The sequence below is a fragment of the Peromyscus californicus genome, unplaced genomic scaffold (genome assembly GCF_007827085.1).
Source record: "Peromyscus californicus insignis strain IS unplaced genomic scaffold, ASM782708v3 Scaffold_11__1_contigs__length_118956290, whole genome shotgun sequence".
NCBI lineage: Eukaryota > Metazoa > Chordata > Mammalia > Rodentia > Cricetidae > Peromyscus > Peromyscus californicus.
The window spans coordinates 20,757,713-20,778,840 of NW_026294402.1; the positions used below are offsets into that span (position 1 = coordinate 20,757,713).

The following is a 21,128-nucleotide window of genomic DNA, read 5'->3' on the forward strand; positions in this document are numbered from 1 at the left end:
TTCGTAGGGCTATCTTTATCAAAGGATGAGAGATTGATTGACATTGGCACCCTTGTACAATGGGACTTGTTTTTGTTTGGTTCTGGCTTTGATGCTGTTGCTATTTTATTGTGCTGAGGATTAAATCCAGAGCCTTAAGCACACTAGGGAAATGTTTTACCACTGAGCCAGGCCTGAAGCCCAGTGGTCACTGTTGACTCCCTTGATAGCCTTACCTTTTGAGTCATCTGCTAGCCAGTTTTGTGAATTACTGCAAGACGCACAACACTGGGGCTGGAGAGTAGCACAGTGGTGGAATGTGTGCTTAGAACGCACAAGGCACTAGAAGACCCTTCCCTTAGAATCTCTGAATGCTCCCAGCAAGCTGACATCCTATAATGGGCTCCCACGGAAAGACATCTTTGCAACAATTTATTTCTTTGAGAGTAGCTTCCCTGAGAAGAGGAACAAAGAAAGCAGTCCCTGACTTTGACAATCCCCTCTTGTCTGTCCATTTCCCTGAGGTGATGAGGAAGGGAAATGAGACTCAGTTAATAAACTACTTCATCAAGGAAGCCTTACTTGATTAAGCCACATCTTTCATTGCCCTAACTTCTTAATATTATGAGCAATAGCGACTATTCACTTACAATTAGCAAACATAAGCATCATCATATGTTTAATTACTGCAGATAATATGGGCACAGATCATGCACGTGGTGGTCACTGATGGACAGTCAGGATACAATACAGTCTCTGGCATACAATAAATAGTAAAATCTGCTGAATGAGTGAATGAATGTTATTATCTTTCCCTACATGGCTTATGGTTTAGGCTAATACACTTAATGTGTTCTACATTTCTGCTCTTAGTATCTTAAACTTTGTTTGTTTATTTATTTATTTATTTATTTATTTATTTATTTATTTATTTATTTATTTATTTATTTTTTGAGACAGGGTTTCTCTGTGTAGTTTTGGTGCCTATCCTGGATCTTGCTCTATAGACCAGGCTGGCCTTGAACTCACAGAGGTCCACCTGGCTCTGCCTCTCGAGTGCTGGGATTAAAGGCGTGCGCCGCCACCACCACCCAGCTTTAAACTTTATTTCTAATGTTTTAAACAATATGTGAATGAATGCTCACTGTAAAAATTCAAGTCACACACATGCACACATAAAAGTTATGGTTGTAGAAATGTTAATTATGCTCAATAAAGCTATTTTACTTTTTTATTCATTTTAAGTGTGTGTGTGTGTTGTGTTGTGTTGCCTGCATGTATGTATGCATGTATGTACTGGCTACTTTTATGTTGACTTGACACAAGCTAGAATCATCAGAGAGGAGGGACTTTCAAGTTGAGAAAAAGCCTCCATAACATCCAACTGTAGGCAAGCCTGAGGGACATTTTCTCAATAGGTGATTTATGGGGAAGGGCCCAGCTCATGGATTGTACCATCCCTGCTCTAGTGTGTGGTGGTATTGTGTTCCCCAAAATATTGTGTACCCTAATAAACTTATCTGGGGTCAGAGAACAGAAAAGCTAGATACTTAGGATAGGCAGTGGTAGCACACACCTTTAATCCTAGCATTCCAGAGGCAGAAATCCATCTGTTCAAAGATACAGCCAAGCATGGTGACTCACGCCTTTAATCCCAGAAAGTGAGCCTTTAATCCCAGGGAGTGGTGGTAGAAAGCAGAAAGGTATATAAGGCGTGAGGACCAGAAACTAGAAGCTTTTAGCTGGTTAAGCTTCAGGATTTCGAGCAGCCAGTTCGGCTGAGAGCCATTGGGATGAGGACACAGAAGCTTCCAGTCTGAGGAAACAAGACCAGCTGAGAAGTTGGCCAGGTGAGGTTAGCTGTGGCTTGTTCTGTCTCTCTGATCTTCCAGTGTTCACCCCAATACCTGGCTCAGGTTTGATTTTATTAATAAGAATTTTTAAGATTCCTGCTACACTGGTGGTCCTGGGTTCTATAAGAAAGCAGGCTGAGCAATTCATGAGGAGCAAGCCAGTAGCAGCACCCCACCATGGCCTCTGCATCAGCTCCTGCCTCCAGGTTCTCGCCCTGCTTGAGTTCCTGTCCTGACTTCCTTTGATGATGAGCTGTGATGTGGAAGTGTAAGCTGAATACACCCTTTTCTTCTCAAGTTGCTGTGATCATGGTGTTTCATCACAACAGTTGTAACCCTAGCTAAGAACCATGCATGTTCACCATATGTGTACTGTGCTCCTGGAGGCCAGAAAAGAGCATCAGATGCCCTAGGACTAGAGTTACATAGTTGTGAGCTGCCATGTATGTGCTGGGTCCTCTGGAAGAGTGGGCAGCGCTGTTGACCATGGAGCCATCTCTCCAGCATGAAAGCTAATTTTTTTAAAAAGCTAGAACTCCTTCACAACTTCCTACCCATCTGGTCGTATTTCTTTTCCAGTTCCTGAAGCTGCCCTCAACTGTTTCAGGTATATGCTGAAGGTTCTTTTTCTGTATTGTCCTGCATATGTGTGTGTACACGTTGATCTGCAGACATATGCTTACATAGTCACATATTTGCTTTTCCATGCATATGCATGATGATATATAAGTCCAGAATGTTATGATCCAAGAGTAAGAGGCCACAGAACCCATGCTAGTTCCTGCAGGGAAAATGTAAAGCAGGCAATGGGAGACAGAGGTGCCAACCAAAATACCAGAAACTACTGTAACTGGAGGGCTAGAGGGAAGAAACACGCTACTAGGATCTATAAACTAGGGTGCCTAGAAGCATATAAGCAGTGGTTTTCAACCTATGCCTAGAAGCATATAAGCAGTGGTTCTCAACCTATGTGTCATGACCCCTCCGGGGGTTAAATGACCATGTCATAGGTCACATAGCAGATATTTACATTACGATTCATAACAGTAGCAAAATTACAGTTATGAAGTAGCAACAAAAATAATTTTATGGTTGGGGGTCAGCACAACATAAGCTCTAAGTTTTAGGAGTGCTGAGAGCCACTGATCTAGAGCGATGGCAGCCCTTACAGGATCCAGTTGGAACATGGAGGCTTTGTGGCTAGGGGTGGAGATGTGGTCAAAATGTTACAGGTACCATCTGAAGCAGGGAGAAAGGAAGACAGAACCTGGCTTCTGGTCAAGAAGATGGCTCAGTAGCTAAAGGCACTTGCTACCAAGCCTGGCGACCTAAGTTCAAGCCCAGGGACCCATACTTTAGAAAGAGAAAACCAAATCCTGCAGGTTGTTTTCCTCTGACCTCCACATATGTGCTATATTATGCATTCACATACACACACACACACACACACACACACACACACACACACACATACACACACACACACACACACACACACACCCGCGCGCGTGCGCGCGCACATACACACAGCACAAATGTACAACACAAGCGCAAACCTACCTATCTTGATTCTTCCATGCTCCCATCTACAGGTCCTCTGCATCCCTTTGGCCAGGTCTGAAAACAAAGTTCCCAAGGACAGAGGGTGGAGCGGAATAGATCTGAAAGTAAGCAGACAAGAGGTCAGCACAGTCAGTTTAAAATAAAATACATAAATAGCACCTTGGCATATGTAATGCTCTAAATACATCGCCTACCATTTTTATAGAGATAAAACCCATTTAAAAACACTCTTGAGAGCAGGTTCCGGCCACAGGATAAAGGATGCAGCAGGAGAACACAGAGGCAGATACCACAAGGCAGCAGTAGGTGGGAAAATTATACTCATAGCAATAGGACTCACAGACATGCTGCAGAATAGCAGCTCCTAGGGCTGGCTGTGTGGAGGTCTTTTTCTGGAATCAGGCCTGACCTGCTCTGCAGAGATCAAGGAGAAGGCAGGAGTATCAGCTGATAGAATCAAAAACACAGTTTAGAACTGCAAGAAACTTGGGTCTTCCATGATAACTCAGGACTTCTACAAAACTAGGAACTGAAACACAGTGAAGTGCTGGGCTGGGCAGCCCAAATAGTCTCAAGGTAGGTTATCGTCTCTTTTGCCTCTTGGGGACTTGGTGAAGGAGGTGTTAAGGGACAGTTCAGAATCAGTGCCTCCTCTTCCTGCTACTGTAAGTACTAAGTAGCCTTACCCAGACAGTGTGACAATGGAGAAGTTCTAAAAGGAAGTGCTGCAGTGCTCTGGTTTATGGACAGTGCTAGGTACTTGACATTTTCATGACTAAGTTGCCACAGAACGTCTTTTCCTTACAAATACTAGTGACTCCCAGAATCTGATTTCAAATACCTTTGGTGCAATAGTGGAGGCTCCAGCAGGTCTCAAATACTTTGATACACACAGAGAAAAATGAGATACAGCAATGAATAAGCCATGCACATCTAGGCACTCTAGACTTCACAGGGAATCACAAGTGAATGCCTTGGGCTGGGGATATGCTCAGTGGTAGAGCACTTGCTGAGGACATGCAAGACCCTAGATCCAATCCCTAGGACCACAATATAGTGAACAAATTGATTTTGATGCAATGTGATAAACAGAATATCTGTAGCGCAGGAGGGATGATCAATAATTCCTAGAGGATGACAGCCAAGCACAAGAGGAGAGACAGATGTAGTTTCTAAAGGTGATATCACAGTGGACATTAAGACAGGATTAACAGACCCTTCAATCTCCAACTCTATTGTTAAATGATCAAGACCAGCCCAACCTTGCTCAAAACACCACTACCCTTCCTTAAGGATTTACACAGAGACTTTCTTCTCACAATTACTTCTCATCACATAATGGAAGACACAGACATATATAGGCAGAGGTGTGCACACAAATACACAGGCTTACACAGAGACACAAAGGCACACACAGAGATGCAGATACATACACAGAGACACTGACATATGCATGCACACACAAGTGTACACACACATATCACTCATATAGGCACACATACCCATACACACAGACATAGACACACCTATACACATGTACATGCACACACAGACACACACACAACTTTTGATGGAGAAAACTAATCTACTGCCCATCAATTAGGATCATCAGGTCTGGAGTAGGAACTTCAGAGATTCAGCATTGAAAACCAATGGTGTGGCCACATATAATTTAGAATTAAACAATGTCATCAGTCCTAAAAATTCTAACCCATTCTACCATGATGTCTACCATAGGAGTGTCAGACAGCCTACCTTTACCCCTAGAATTAGATTCTCAGTATTTTTAGTAGCTCTGCCTTGCTGATACCCACATGTGGGCTTAGCCCACTGACGGCAACTGTGGACTGAATAAGTAGCCTCTTTCCATACCAGGTGCCCCAGACTAGCTTCAACAAGTTCACATTCTTATGCTTCTCCAAATGGACTGGAGGTTGTCTTTTCACTTCCCTATGTGGCACATGTATTATGAGTTTTTTCTCTATCTGTCTGCCAACAAATACTCAGGAACTCAGGAAGGCCATTTGAAGGTCTAGTGGTCTGGTGCTGTAGGATGTCTTTCTGTACGCTGTGAATATGTGTTTCTCCCATTGGTTAATAAATAAAGCTGCATTGGCCTATGGCAGGGCAGAATGGAGCCATGCAGGAAATCCAAGAGAGATAGAGAGAAAAGAAAGGCAGAGTCAGGGCAGACACTGCGAGCTGCTGCCAGGAGAAGCAAGATGTGAGAGAACAGGTAATACCATGAAGCCACAAGGCAAAACATAGCTTAATAGGAATGGGTTGAGTTAAGTTGTAAGAGCTAGCTAGCAAGAAGCCTGAGCCACAGGTCATATAGTTTATAACCAATATAAGCCTCTGAGTGATTATTTTATAAGTGGCTGTGAGAGCTCAGGTGGGAGAGAGTTGCCTGGACCATGGGGCTAGATGGGACAGAGAATCTTCCATCTACAGTCTGGTTAACCATAAAGAAAAGCAGATGTGAGAAATGATTTCCTTACACAGAACCCAGCAGCTTGTGGCAAGAGAAAGCCCATGTTACAATGAGACTCTCATGAGAACAATCTTGTCTAACAGATGTGTGCCATTCAACATTGCTCTCTCTGAACCATGCAATTGGGAAAATGATTTTATACCTGTAAGTGTGATCATCATCATATAACTTAATCACAGCACTGAGACATTAATCTTCACTGTCAACTTGACTGGATTTTGAATTGCCACAGATGGACACCTCCACATGTGTCTATGAAGATGTTTCCAGACAGGTTCAACCGAGGAGGAAGGCCTACCCTGAATGTGGGTGGCACTGTCCTGTGGTCTGGGATCTCAGACTGAGTGAAAAAGAGAAAGTAAGCCAAGCACCGGATTCATCCCTGTCTGCTTCCTGACTGTGGATGCAGCACCACCAGATGCCTCAAGACCATGTTGCTATGACTTAGCTTCTCTGCTGGCTGTATTCTTAATCTATGTACCAGAATAAAGATTTAATTCCTTAAGTTTCTTTTGTTGAGTATTTAGGCACAGCAATGAAAAGCAAAATACAAGTGTCTACTTCATTAGTTGTTTTTAGGTGTATTGTTTATTTTTAGGTGTATTTTTATTTTATATGTATAAGTGGTTTGACTATATGTATATATATATGTATATGCATATAGATATGCATATATGTGTGTGTGTGTGTGTGTGTGTGTGTGTGTGTGTGTGTGTGTGTGTGTGTGTACTACATGCATGCCTGGTGCCCATGAAGGCCAGAAGATGGTGTTAGATCTCTTGTAATGGAGTTACAGGTAGTTGTTAGCCTCCACGTGCATGCTGGGAACTCAACACCAGTCCTCTGGGAGAGCAACAAGTGATCTTAACCACTGAGCCATCTCTCCAGCCCCCCAATAGTGGTTTTCTGAGCAACTAGTTTATATACTCCTGCTGTATGTCTAGTACTTCCCTTGAAGAAAAACACACAGCAGTGAGCAAAGAAAACACTTGCCCTACTTCTTATATGTTCATAGAAAAAGATAGACAATAAGGATAAGCAAACACATGATTTTAGAAGGGAAAGAAACCACGGTATGCTCAGGAGAGCTGCCATTTTAGATGAAGTACCTAATGAGGGCTTGAATGAGAAGACAGTTCTGTGACATGTCAGCAGCAGGTGGGCACTGGAGGACAGCCTTCCAGGAGAGGGAACGGTCTGCACCAAGATCCTGAGGTAGAAGCAAGCTGTGTGCGTGCATGTGTGCATGCGTGCATGTGTGTGTGTGTGAAGAATAGTGAATCTGGCTGAAGCCAACTGAAAGTGGGGGCTGCATAAAGGGAAATGAAGCCTGAGAGTAGTTGATACACACAACTTTTGATGGAGAAAACTAATCTACTGCAAATCGGGATCGGGGTTGACTTGAGCACGACCTGACTTGCATTTCATAGGTCTTCCCTAGCTGCTGGGTTGAGAAGAGACTTACATACTGCGTGACTTCTCCTGGAGACATGAACAAATGTCAGTCACTCCAGTTAAGGCGCTGATGAAAGAGCAAGGATGACTCCATCCAAGTCTAGCTTAGTGAATTTGCTGGGGCTACTTGAGAAGCAGAGGTGACTCAAAGGTCGCTTCATCCCCAAAAAGCCCACCCCAGAATGTGTGAGACCACATGAAAGCCACCTACTTGCAGCTCCCTGAAGGACTACACCAGCTCAGCAGGTCAGAGTCTCCTGTCCATAGGAGTTGTTACTGCTTATATAACCCCGGGCAGGGAGTTTACAAGTTCTGTGATATTCAGAAGCTTGCCAAGCCCTGTGAGTTTTGTTTACTTCCTAAGACTTTGTATGTGCAGGTGTATGTGTGTGTGTGTGTGTGTGTGTGTGTGTGTGGGTGGGTGTGGGTGTGGGTGTGGGTGTGGGTGTGCATGCGTGTGCACATGAATGTGAAGGACAAAGTACAAGCTTCAGTAGCATTCATCAGGAGCTATCTACCCTACCTTTGGGACAAGGCCTTCCACTGGCTTGAAATTCACCAAATAGGCCAGGCTGGCTGGCTAGTTAGCCCTGGGAACCCTCCATGTCTGTGTTCCCAAAGCTGGTATTACAAGCACACCCACCACACTCATCCCTTTTACATGGGTTCTAGGAGTTGAACTCCGGTCTCAAGCACTTTACTAACTGAACCAACCCCTCTGCTCCAGCTGCCTGAGTCTTACATGAAGACTCCCTCCTCCCTGCATGAAGGAAAGTTTCAATCTGGAGGAAATTGCTGCCAATAGAGCACAAGGATAGAATCGGGACTAGAAAATGCTGCGATGGTCCACTGAGAAATGACAAGTGTGAGGCCCGTACCTTAGTGCCTGTTCCCCTTAGAAGCTCCCCAGTCTCTTTTCCTCCTTCATGCCACATTGGTCTTTTAACTGCTCACCCTCATGTCCTTTCTCAGTACCTATTTTTATTCTCTCTTGGTCTTCTTTCTCACTACCCCCTTACACTGTTATGGAAATCAGTATGGAGGTTTCTCAAAACTTAAAAATAGAACTGCCATGTGATCTAGCTACACCATTCCTGGGCACATAGCCATACGCCCCACATCCTACCACAGAGATAACTGCACTTCCATATTTATTGGTGCTCTAGTCATAAGAGCAAGGAAATCTAACTCTAGATGTTTATCAACAGATGAATAGATAAGGATCATGGTACAGATACACAATGGAATTTCATTCAACAGTTAAAAAAAAATCACCCCATTCTTAACCTTCTTCCCCCACCCACCACCCCGCTGGCTTCCTCTCATTGCTCTTGGGAAAAGTCTGTCTGTCCAAGAAGTTTTGAAGGTTCTTTAGAGTCTTGGTAAGGGAGTAGGAAGCCTTTCACCCAATTGGCTTGAAGAGCTATATTCTATAGGGTACATCAGAAGGGCAACGAAACAGAGGCTGGCATAGAAGATGCCAGGAGGCTCTGCCATGGAAATTATATTGATGTCACAAGTGGAGCCTGTGGACCCCAGCAGAGTTCAGTCAGGACTGGAGAAGCCTATGCACTGTTTATTAGCATGGATGATCTGAGAAAGGCAATCCTGAGGATGTTTTCTTCATTGCATCAGCATCAAAGTGTGCACAAAACTAGATGGGTACTGTGGGATAACCCTTTGGTACACTGTAAAGATTTGTCACTTGAATTGGTTTAATAAAATGCTGACTGGCCAGTAGCCAGGCAGGAAGCATAGGCAGGACAACCAAACTAAGGATGCTGGGAAGAAGAAGGGTGGAGTCAGAGGAGACTCAAGGAGACACCAGAAGATGCAGAGGAAGCAGAACATGTATAAAATGAGGTCACAAGCCATGAACTATGTAGCAGAGGGTAGATAAAAACATGGGTTAATTTAAAAATGTAAGAATTAGCTAGTAACAAGCCTGAGCTTTTGGCTGAGCATTGTTAATAATATTGAGTCTCCATGTCTGTTATTTGGGAGTTGGTGGGTGACAGAAATTTCCTCCTACAGATAGGATGGCCTGTTACACACCTCAAAGGTACAGTATACATGATTTTTTTAAGGCTTTTATTTTTATTTTTTAAGCTACATTTGTTTAAAAAAAAAAACTCTGTACAATTCGGGAGCCTGTACTCAGGAGGCAGAGACAAAAGGATCATTAGCTTCTAGCCATCCCGAGCCACCTAGTGAGGCCTTGCATTAACAAACAAACAAAAACAAAACCCCAAACAAACAAAGATCATGTATCACTAGTCCCACAGCATTGGGTAAATAGTTGTCTTCTCCCTCTGCATCTTGTCCCACTGGAGTGTCTCTGGAGATAATGACAGATACAGCTGTCATCTCCTCTGACAATAGTGGCTTCCTTTGCAGCTCCTCCTGAAAGATATGCCCAAGGATGGTTCACATTAATTTTATTTATTTATTTTAATTTTTTATGTGTGAGTGTTTTGTCTTCATGTGTATCTGTATGCATATGCATGCACATCAGATCTCTTGGAACTGGAGTTACAGATGGTTGTGAGCTGCCATGTGGGTGCTGGGAATCGAACCTAGGTCCTCTGCAAAAGCAACAAATATTCTTTCCTGCTGAGTCATCTCTCCAGCTTCTTATTTATAGCTAGAAAGGATCTACTCTAGAATAAGGAAAAAAGTATCACAAATACATAAACCAATAACACGGTTGTTTATTTTTGTTACCAAGTACTGTGAGCTGGATTTGGAGATAGTTGGTAGAGGCCTTGCTCTGAGAGCACAAGCACCTGAGTCAACCCCCCTCCAAATCTATGTAAAATTGGGCAGTGGAATGTGCCCCTAATCCCAACACGGGGAAGATGGAATGGGCATATCCCTCTAGCTCACTGGCTGGCTGGCCTGGCCTCACTGATGGTCTCAAGGCCAATGTGATCTCCAGGACTGTCTCAAATAAAAAGGTAGACATCATCAGAGGAATGACACCTGAGGTGGTTTTGTGGCCTCTACATACTGGTGCATGTGCAGGTACACACACACACACACACACACACACACACACACACACACACACACTACTATGTGGTATACATAATTGCATGTGCTTGCTTTTGTACAACAGGAAACACAATGGGTTTGTCTACACTGGAACTATCATAAATTCCGAAGTAATATACTGTACTACATAAAAATCACAACAGCTAAATACCACTAAGCAGCTGGAATTTTTCAGTTATGTTACAAGCTTGTTGGATTACAGTTGTATATACAGTTGTTGGTCCAGTGTTGACTGAAACATTGTTATGCAGTACAAGCCAGTACTGCAGAGGGTAGCTGGAAGGATGCTAGCATAAGTAACCAGAAGCTGATGTCTCCACTAGCTAGACCTGGGAGTAGTGGGGGTGAGGGATTGGCCAAAAGTCATTTCCATGAAAAATACAGGTGACAGAGAAGCCAGGACTCACAATCCCTTACCAATAGCTCCAAAGTATATGATACAAAGGTATCCTTTGTATCGGCCACCATCTTGGGGTCATGACTCAAATGATCTCTCATGTGAGCAACAGAGGTAGTCTCAGGGAGCTGTTCTGATATCAGAACTACAAACAATGACTTGATACACAGACATATGTTCAAAGCACTGAGCCAAACTGAATGTGTCACCCAGCTCAACTTCCCCTTCATCAGAGCCCCAAGAAATTCGAGGCTAATCTAATGGTCCCAACCAGGAGACAGAAAGAAACCCAAGAGATAGTAGTGGCCTTAAGTTATGACATATCTCTTAAAATCTCTTCATTGTGCCTGTCTTACAGAAATATTTGGACCTGTGAACTCGTTAAAAAAGACTCCTGTATTGACATTGGAAGAGATCCTGTCAGAGAGGGTTCTGGTAACTTGATCTTGCAGAAAGTCAGCCCTTGCCTAGAACTGAAGTAGTCTACCCTAGGGGCCAGAGAACTGTGTTACAGGAAGGGGATCTAGGTAAGCAAGAGTGTTTCCTTAGGTACTGTTCACAGCAATAACAACTTGTTCATCAAAGACTTGTCAACAACACTATTGGATGGTTTGTTAAATTATATAGAATTGACTCTGTAGATAATGAGCTACTTTTGATAGTTTTTACCCTCTTACTTTGTAGATCTCACACTTGTTTGTCAACTAAAATGTATGGAAGGCATTCTTTGTGGGCACTGTGCTCAGCTCACGTGGTGAAGAAAGGAAATGCAAACCCTGCCTTCCCAGGACCCGCAGGAAAAGACTCAACATCAGACAAGCATAGAACTAGAGGGGAGAAGAAGCTTAGAGTCCTGGAGGAAGTAGAACGGGTTACCCTGAGCTTGTGAGGATGTTAGAAATGACAGATCTAAAGCGTTTGTTTTTCTCAAGAGTTCAGTTTTTCAGTGCTAGGGATGGAACCTCTAGACTTGTGCCTGATAAGCAGGTGTTCTATCACTGAGCCATGGCTGAACTTGTTAGTGCTGCTTTTTGTAGGGCCTTTGAAAGACTGTTCAGCTGCCTGAGAATATCTGTGTCATTATCACCACAGTTTGAAGTGATTAAATGGTTCTACATCATGGCCGTGTTCCCAGTTTTGCCAGCCCTCAATAATTATTTTTGAGTGCCTATTCTTTGCCTGAATAACTGAAGACTAGGAAAATAGTGAGTAAAGCTGCAGAATGCCTGCCCTTCTAGAAATGCTTGCTGGAGGAGACGGTGTCGCAGAATCAGATCCTACCTAGCTAGCTGTAGGTTGCAGCCTAGGGATAGCTTCCTTGAAGAGACAATGCGGGTATAGATGTACACATATGTAAATGGGACTGGTCAACAAGGACAGACTTTCTGAAGGGCTTCTGTGTATAGAGAGTCAGAGATACAGTTAATGGAATAGGGGAGAAAATAGGTCTGTTTAGAGACTTCCAAGCAAAACTAACTGCTCTGATAAAAGTTCCAGTGTAAGAGTGTGCAATAAGAAAGAGAAAAGAATAAGAAGACTCCTGTATGGCTGGATAACTCCAGAGTGAGGAAATCCACAAAGAGGGCAACTCATGAGGAAGGGGCTAGTGTGTCTAAAGTAGATGGGAACTCCAGAATGGTCCTAAGTAGTGAGAGACATGGCCCATGGACATCGAAACAGATTGCTCTGGCTGCAGCAAAACTGTTGGATTACAATGGTCGCTCTGCATCCTAATCGCTTCTGCCTTTCTCACTTTGCTCTCCTGGGGCTTCAGGGAGTTACAGAAATGCACACCTGATACAGTTAAAAACAGGTCAACAATGCAGAGCTGTGTGGCCTGAAGAAGAGGTCACTGCTTGGTGATGACCAGCTCTGCCTCTACTTCTCTTCACCTATCTCTTCTAGAATCCACTTTCCTTCCAGGCTCTAAAGTGGGTAGAACAAAGCCCACTCTGGTGAGTCCCCAGAGCAATAGCAAGGGAGTGGGCAAGTCACCTGGCATTTGGCCGAGCTCATATGCCAGCTGTTATCAGCGATCATTGTAGTATTGTGCCAGTCATGGGACTATTTCTAACACATAATGGGTGTATGTCAGTACTACATATTTTTATAGATAGCTATCTAATGATATCTGCCTAACATTAGTGTTAGAAAAATTTGTATTACCTGTGGTATTAAAATAAACACACACAGACATAACATTTTAAACCTTTTCTCCGTCTATTATGGGACATACAAGTTACTAATGTTTGGGACTTTACCCATGTAAAGCAACTGAATGCACTCGTTAGCCTGTCCATCCTCTAGTCTAAATGACATTAAGGTCTCAGGTGCAACTTTCTCAAATTTTCCACAGCCCACTAGGGAGCCTGCTCACACACCATAGTGGATAGCCAGTAAATAACTGCAGAATGGAAAAATAAGTAAACAATAAGTGAATACATTTAACTAATATATGTGTATATGCATACATATAAACACACACACACACACACACACACACACACACACATGCATGCACGCATATTTGGTTTTTCAAGACGGTTTCTCTGTGTAGCCCTGGCTGTCCGGAATCTCACACTGTAGACCAGGCTGGCCTCTAACTCACAGAGATCTACCTACTTCTGCCTCCTGAGTGCTGGGATTAAAGAGGTGTGCCACCATCACCTGGCTATTTTAACTATATTATATGAGGCTTTTAGAGAATGGAATTTTTGAAATCCAGACTGCCCTAGAAAATTCAGGATCTATGACCAGCATACATTCTCAACTAGCTGAACCCACTTTAGAAGGAGCTACCAAACACAGCTATAATAAGTCCGACTGGAGGCTTGTGTTATGTTTATTTTTGAGCGTAAAAATTGTTCCAAGTTCCTTGCTGACAAAGCAGAAACAACCTAGATCTTAAAGCACTTCTGTTTAACCCCGGACACAGGGCCCTGGGTCGGCTTTTCTCTTATCTCACTCACTATAATTAGCTGCCTTGAGAAGACCTCTGCTGGCACCAGAAGAGCAAGCCAAACAGCCGGAGATTCTGTTTGTTAGACACAGCTGAGCCTGGCTCAACAGAGTGTCGATTCAAATGGGAAATAAAATATGCAGCAAAGTAGAGAAACTGGGAACAAAGAATCCAGTCTAACAATTTACAGGAGAACTAAAGAAGCACTCAAAATAGCATCAGAAAGGTGAAATGCCCCGGGAATCTAACAGAGATAAGATGGAGCGATGAAACCGAGAGGACTGAAAGGGCCGATGCTAAATCAGTGAGGATCAGAGCTCTGGAAAGGGCACCGTTGAAAGTGAGGTTTATTGAAGTATGGTTTATCTATAGTAAAATGTGCCCTTGCGGTATACAGTTCTCTGAGTTTTGATCAGCACACATAACTATGTTCTTATCATCAGAGCTGGAATATAGAGGCATCTGATTATTTCAACATTTCTTCGTACTCCTTTGGAACCACACATCATGTGCACCCTTAACCCTGATCTGCTTTCTGTCCCTCTAGGTTTGCTTAGGATGAGGGTGTAGCTCATTGGTAGAGTGCTGGCATGGGCAGGTCCCTGAGTTCAGTTCCTGGTACCACCACCCAAATTTGGCAAGGTTCTAATAAAAGAAATAGCAGAGCTTAAACTGTGTGTGGGGTGATGACTGAGATTCTTTTGGGGGGGCTGGGGTAGGTAGGTTGAGACGGGGTTTCTCTGTGTGACAGCCCTGGCTGTCCTGGAACTTATTCTGTAGACCAGGCTGGCCTTGAACTCACAGAGATCTGCCTGCCTCTAGGATTAAAGGCATGAGCCACCACCACCCACCACGGCTGAGATTCTTTAGCCTGCCCCTCAACACCCGTTCACTTTCCATACTGTTTAATGGCATCATTTAATGAACTTACTTTAATTTTACATTTATTATTCGACAACTGCTTTAGTAGCAATTTGTAGAAATCATGCATTGTCTTTCCTTCTTACAGCTTGTCTGTGAGGAGGTATTTTCAGGATTTCTCAGGTAGGAGAAAAGAATCAAAGTGATGTCCAGCTGGTAAAATGAGAGCAGTGATTAGAAATCAAGACAGGCAAAAATGTTATCATCTAGGTGCTAGATTATGGTAAGATTGTAGTTTTCCTGTTTTTCTTTTTGTATCATCGTAGTTTTGACAATGAGCTTATATTGTTTCTGTAACCAAAAGAATATTATGTAGCAGGGCATGGTGGTGCACACCTTTGATCCCAGCACTTGGGAGGCAGAGAAGGTGGATCTCCATGAGTTATGGCCAGCCTGGTCTACAAAGTGAGTTCCAGGATAGCCAGAGCTACACAGAGAGACCCTGTTTTGTATTTATATGTGTGTATATATATAAATACATGTACATATGCATAAATAAATATAATGCCTGCAAAGTCTGATTCTATAGCCTTTTCTCTTTGCTGAGCTGAATGGAGTGTTGGGTGTTGCTAATGTTTTCCTGCCTAGCCCACAGTCAGGACAAATCTCTCTCACCCGCCAGTCCCAAGCCGCTCAAACCCGATCAAGTAAACACAGACACTTATATTGGTTTCAAACTGTATGGCCGTGGCAGGCTTCTTGTTAACTGTTCTTACAGCTTAAATTAATCCATTTCCATTAATCTATACCTTGCCACATGGCTCGTGGCTTACCGGTACTTCACATGCAGCTTGTCATCATGGCGGCTGGCAGTGTCTCTCTCTCAGCCTTCCACTTCCCAGCTCTATTCTCCTCCTTGTCCCGCCTATACTTCCTGCCTGGCCACGGGCCAATCAGTGATTTATTTATTGACCAATCAGCAACACACTTGACATACAGACCATCCCACAGCACTTCCCCTTTTCTTTTCTTAAAAAGGAAGGTTTTAACCTTTACACATCTTTGAAGTCAGCTTGGTATATTTGGGAATTTGGGCGTAGCTTCTCTTACTACTTCCTGCTGGAGGGGGGCGCTGTATCTTCTGGGGAAACAAAGAAAATTTTAGGATCATGGAGTAGTCCGTGAGGCTGTATCATCTGAGCCAGTTGTCTTGAAATGGTTTTGGATGTTGGATCATCTGGGCCATGGTGTCATCGGAGACCTTTCAGGGGGTCTTGGCTGGTCAAACCTGATGTGTCTTAATCTTGAGCAAATCCATAGCCTCTGGCTTTCTGTGGAAACAAAAGAGACTCTTTTCCAAAGCAACATATCCTTACATCCAAATTTTGAAGTCAAATTATCTTTAAAATATACATACTGGTTTAACTCAGCTTCCTTTACAATCAAATATCTCTCTGTAGTTAAGAATCCCAAAGACAACACAATCCAGACTCTCTGTGTAATAGTCATCTCTACGTGGCTTATTTTTTATATTAATTTTACTGTCTCTTTAAAGACTTTATTTTTTAAAACCATGTATTTGTTTCTATACTGTATATATCACCTTTTTTGTCTCTTTCAAGCCTACGTATATTTTACACACATTTTAAACTATTACATCTGAATCTGTCTTATTGTGAATCTATTGCTTTAAGCTGCAGCAGCTGTGGCTGCTGGCTCCACCCACCGCAGCTTTCCAACATGGCATGGTACTTTACCACCAGCTCTGGGAGCTATCGTGGGTCTATGCTTTTATCCAAGCAGCGTGTAGCCCAGAAACCTCTTTTTTTGTGTTTTGTACTAGCAAAGGCTAAATCCACCACACAGTTTAATGTGCCACTTGCAGAGGCCTCATTCCCGCCATACAGCAGGTCCAGCACGCACGCTAGGAACCCGCCAGTAGCTCAAACCGGCAGCTGCCGCTCATTTGAGAGAGACAATTAGGAAGCTGTTTTTAGCTCCGTTTTAGAATCTCTTTTCTCAGTTTTTAGGTGGAAACTCTTGCCACCACGTTGGACGCCATTTGTTGCTAATGTTTTCCTGCCTAGCCCACAGTCAGGACAAATCTCTCTCACCCGCCAGTCCCAAGCCGCTCAAACCCGATCAAGTAAACACAGACACTTATATTGGTTTCAAACTGTATGGCCGTGGCAGGCTTCTTGTTAACTGTTCTTACAGCTTAAATTAATCCATTTCCATTAATCTATACCTTGCCACATGGCTCGTGGCTTACCGGTACTTCACATGCAGCTTGTCATCATGGCGGCTGGCAGTGTCTCTCTCTCAGCCTTCCACTTCCCAGCTCTATTCTCCTCCTTGTCCCGCCTATACTTCCTGCCTGGCCACGGGCCAATCAGTGATTTATTTATTGACCAATCAGCAACACACTTGACATACAGACCATCCCACAGCAGTTGGGGGAACAGTTTAGAAAGAAATGGAAGGAAGGCTCCTGCTTGCAACGTGCACCTGTTTGGAGGCAAGTCAGGTTCACCAAAAGGACTGGAGCTCTTCTGTCTCTAGATCTCAGCACAGTGAAGCAGCCCCGACAGCAGGTTCTCAAGCAGAGATGTCACCTAAAAGTGCCAAAAATGATTAGCTTTGAGAGAGTCCAGAACTGCCCCACCCCGACACTCCAGACAAAAGGCAACTCTTACATACCTCTTTTTATCTTGTCCACACCTCCAGAACACCAAATCATCATCGTTCTGGGCAACCCAAGGCATGGCAGCTGTTCTGACACCACTAGAGAGGCAGGGAGCCACACTATAAAGTCAAAGCTTAAAATACAGTCCATATGTCAGTGTAAAAGCAGAGCTTAAACTTCAATAAAAGGTTTTCAGAACATGTATTTCACAAAGACTTAGTATATAGAGTAAGTAAAGTGCATCTATGTCTAAAAAAACAACTTAAGTCAATCTGGATTGGTTTCACAATGGATGCTATACAAATAGTCCAAAATACTTTAAAACCAGACTTCATCAGCTTTTCCCCTCACTGTCCCGTCTCACCTAACAAATTTTTGTATAATCTCAGGCATAAAGGTATGTAAAATAAGAGTACGAATAAGATATGTTTTGATAATAAATCAAAAAATTGTTTTAAAGCATTTGCTATACAGATAATTTTATCACTACAGATGAAAACAAATGAAATGGAGTACCCCTTTATTTTTGCATGAATAATTGAATCTTGGCTGAGTATTTTATATTTCAGTATGAAGAGAATCTTCAACATTTTTTGGAGATGATTGACACATTCATTTTGCAGTCTTCAATGCTGAGAACGCTACTTTGCATAAGTACACAGTGGAAAGTGGCAGAAGTATGTTTAGGGCCATTTCAGAAAGTGTTGGAAAACTCATCCTAATCACGAGCCAAAATTCATTTAATATTTTTGGTTTCTTTCTGCTTTATTTAATTCAAGACACTAACTCAAATAGCAACTCGTAAAAGAACTTAAAACATTTTTGCATGTGTCTCTGTGTGTGCTGTGTGAATGTGTGTGCATGTTCACATGTGCATGAGCACATGTGCTTGTGGAAGCAAAGCCAACATTGAGAGTCTTCTTCAGTGGCTTTCTACTAGAGGCAAGGCCTCTCAGTGAACCCAGAACTCACCCACATGACTAGTGCAAGCAGCCATCTTGCTGTAGGACCTCCTGCACCTGGGCTCCAGGTATGAGAATTACAGGTGTGACCCCAGGTGCACCTCGTGCTGGTGAGCTGAATTCTAGTCTTCACACTTACATGGAAAGTGCTTTACCAGCTGAGCCCTTTCCTCAGCCTTCAAACTGCAATTTAAAAGATTAATCATTCTGGAGCTGGAGAGATGGCTCAGCAGTTAGGAGCACCTGTTGCTCTTGCAAAAGATCCTGGTTCAGTTCCCAGCACCCACCTGGAAACTCACACCTGCCTATAACTCCAGTTCCAGGGCATCAGATTCTCTCTTCTGGCCTCTAAAGGCACCAAGCATTCATATAGTATATATACATACATTCAGGTAAATACTCAAACATGAAATGAAAATGACTTTTTAAAAATCAAACATCCTAATACAGTATGATCCAGTGATACAAGAATTTGATACTTATATGCTGAGAAATGATGTTAGGAAAATGTTAAAAATTTTTGTCTGTGGTAAACAAACTTGTATTACTCAAAGAGCATTAAAGTTTATATATACAGTAAAAACACTGCGATTCCTAACAAGACAGTTTGAATGTGTGCTAAGGTGTGTCAGGGAGTATTCACTGGCATTGTGTTATGTGGCAGCATGCATGATGTAAAGTGTTCAGGTTATGCATCCTGAAGCAAGGCTGAATAAAATTCCTGTAATACAACACAGGTGGGCACTGCCAGAAACACCTCTAATGCATGACATGTTTGATTTTGAATTAATTTTTGATTGTTAAGTGTTCGGAGATCTTTTACTGTTGCCAATTTTTTTTTTGCCCCCATGTTCAAATGCATAACTTCATATGGGGTCATGACCCACAATTTAAGAAGAAATTAGGCTTAAAAGACACTCAAGGGATGTGGAGCTGGCACTGGGAAAGTTAGAGACGTGCGGATTCCCCAGCTCACTGGCCACCAGTGTAATCACGTGATGAGATCAGGTTCATTGAGAGACCTTGTCTCAAATGATAAGGGAAGCAATAGAGGAAGATAGCTGACATCAACCTCTGGCCTACACACAAGGAAGCCCACATATATACTGTGACAACTTGACACAAACTACAATTACCTGGGAAGAGGGAATCTCAATTGAGGAGCTGCCTCCATCAAATTGGCCTGTGTACATATCTATGAGGCATATTCTTGATTAATGAATGAAGTGAGAGGGCCCAGTCCATCATTGGCAATGCCATACTCCAGGCCTGAGCTCTAATAACAAAGCTATCTGAGCAAGCCAGTAAGCAACACTCCTCCATGGTCTCTGTTTCTGTTCTTCCCTCCAGGTTCATTCCTTGAGTTCTTGCATTTGATTTCCCTTGATAATGGATTGTACCTGTAAGCCAAACAAACCCATTCATCCCCAAGTTGGCTTTGGTCAATGTTTTATCACAGCAATAGAAACCAAACTAGGACTTGTAACACATACATAACACACACACACACACACACACACACACACACACACACACACACACACACACAATTAAAAATACAGATCCTTACCATCATTAGTCATTAGGGAAAAGCAAATTAAAGCCATAGTGTTTTACAAATGGCTAAAGTAGGTCTTCTAAAAAACAAAACCAATCTTGACAACAACAGAAGTGGAAAGAACATGAATTATTCTGACTTCAACAAAAGTGGAAAGTACATGTATTCTGATGTCTCTATGCTATTGGTGGTACAACAGCTTTTGAGGAAAGGTCTGAAAGTTTGTTTGAAACTGAGCAAATATTTACTATATGACCCAACAATTCTATCCTAAATACATAGCCAAGGGTTATGGAAGAATTTCTAGAGACTTGTGCAGAAGAGTTCACAGCAACTTTAGCCGACAAAAACTGAGCAGTAGTCACACAGTGGGCCCCTACTCAGCATCATGAAGAAACAAAAGCTGATAGACGTAGTAATATGGACCAATCTTTTAAACATGATGTTGGGTGAAAGAAGACACAGTAAGAAGAATAGTGTATGACTGCATCAATATGAAATGCTAAAAAGACAAAACTAATCCATGATGGGAAAGAATGAATAGAAGTTTCCCCTGAAGTTGTTGGGACAAGGGAATGGATACAAGAGAACTGACTTTCTGCAACAATAGCAATATGGTCTATTTTGCTAAGTATTTGTGTTGTATAGAAGCTTCCATTTGTCCAATGCCAATGAAATCATACAGTAATGGTGCATGTGCTTTGGTAAATTTAAAAACTCAGTAAAATAATGTGTCTGACCAAATACCAAACTCTAGTTGATGATATCTGTACTAAAATCTTTAGGGGTACAGAGGATACATGTTCAACGTTTCCTTTGAAATATATGCAAAAAATAAGATGGAGTGCTGACTGAATCAAGGTGTGGCTATGTGCATAGATGTAGGCCAAATGGACAGAAAGTAAAAGTCACTTGTGGAATGCAGATTGCAGGTATAAGGCTGTTAAAGTTTTTGTCTTCTCTGGATGTTTAAAAACTCCTTAGAATGAAATGCTGAGGCGGGGTCAGGGGAGCAATCTACTATTTAGGAGAAAGGAACAGTGAAGGTCAGACAAAAAGGATGAAGCTGATGTAAGAAATCACAGTTGCAGATCTGTGGGTTGGGGAGGGGAACAAAAAGAGGGAAGGGAAAGGAAGGCGAGAGATCTGGTCCGTGATGGGCAATGCTCATGGGATTATGTCCTTGTTTCCATGGAGATTTTACTCTATAAATATTTTGTATGGTATTGTGAGAAAACATTATTTTTGGAGTAGAGTGATGACCTCATTGTGTTCTAGTTGAGGACATGGGAGAGATCTGACGGTCA

General features: G+C 42.7%; 2 long non-coding RNA genes across 13 annotated transcripts in view; one reads left to right on the forward strand and one right to left on the reverse strand.

The window, feature by feature from the left end:
* Positions 1-21,128, forward strand: part of LOC128120852 (uncharacterized) — an 88,787-nt gene that overhangs the window by 33,905 nt on the left and 33,754 nt on the right. For 2 of the 10 annotated variants that reach the window (XR_008221965.1, XR_008221966.1), the window contains one exon: positions 11,154-11,322. The exons of the other annotated variants lie outside the window; for them this stretch is intronic. This is a non-coding gene — a long non-coding RNA (uncharacterized LOC128120852). The remainder of the gene's footprint in view (positions 1-11,153; positions 11,323-21,128) is intronic. 10 annotated transcript variants of the gene reach the window in all.
* LOC128120886 (uncharacterized) overlaps positions 7,799-21,128 on the reverse strand; it is a 40,480-nt gene continuing 27,150 nt past the window's right edge. For 2 of the 3 annotated variants that reach the window (XR_008221989.1, XR_008221979.1), the window contains exons 2-4: positions 19,400-19,663; positions 17,316-17,434; positions 11,480-17,230 (exon numbers count right to left, since the gene is read on the reverse strand). This is a non-coding gene — a long non-coding RNA (uncharacterized LOC128120886). Of the gene's footprint in view, positions 9,748-11,479; positions 17,231-17,315; positions 17,435-19,399; positions 19,664-21,128 lie in introns of those variants that run through there. The other variant, XR_008221991.1, reaches the window with a different exon arrangement.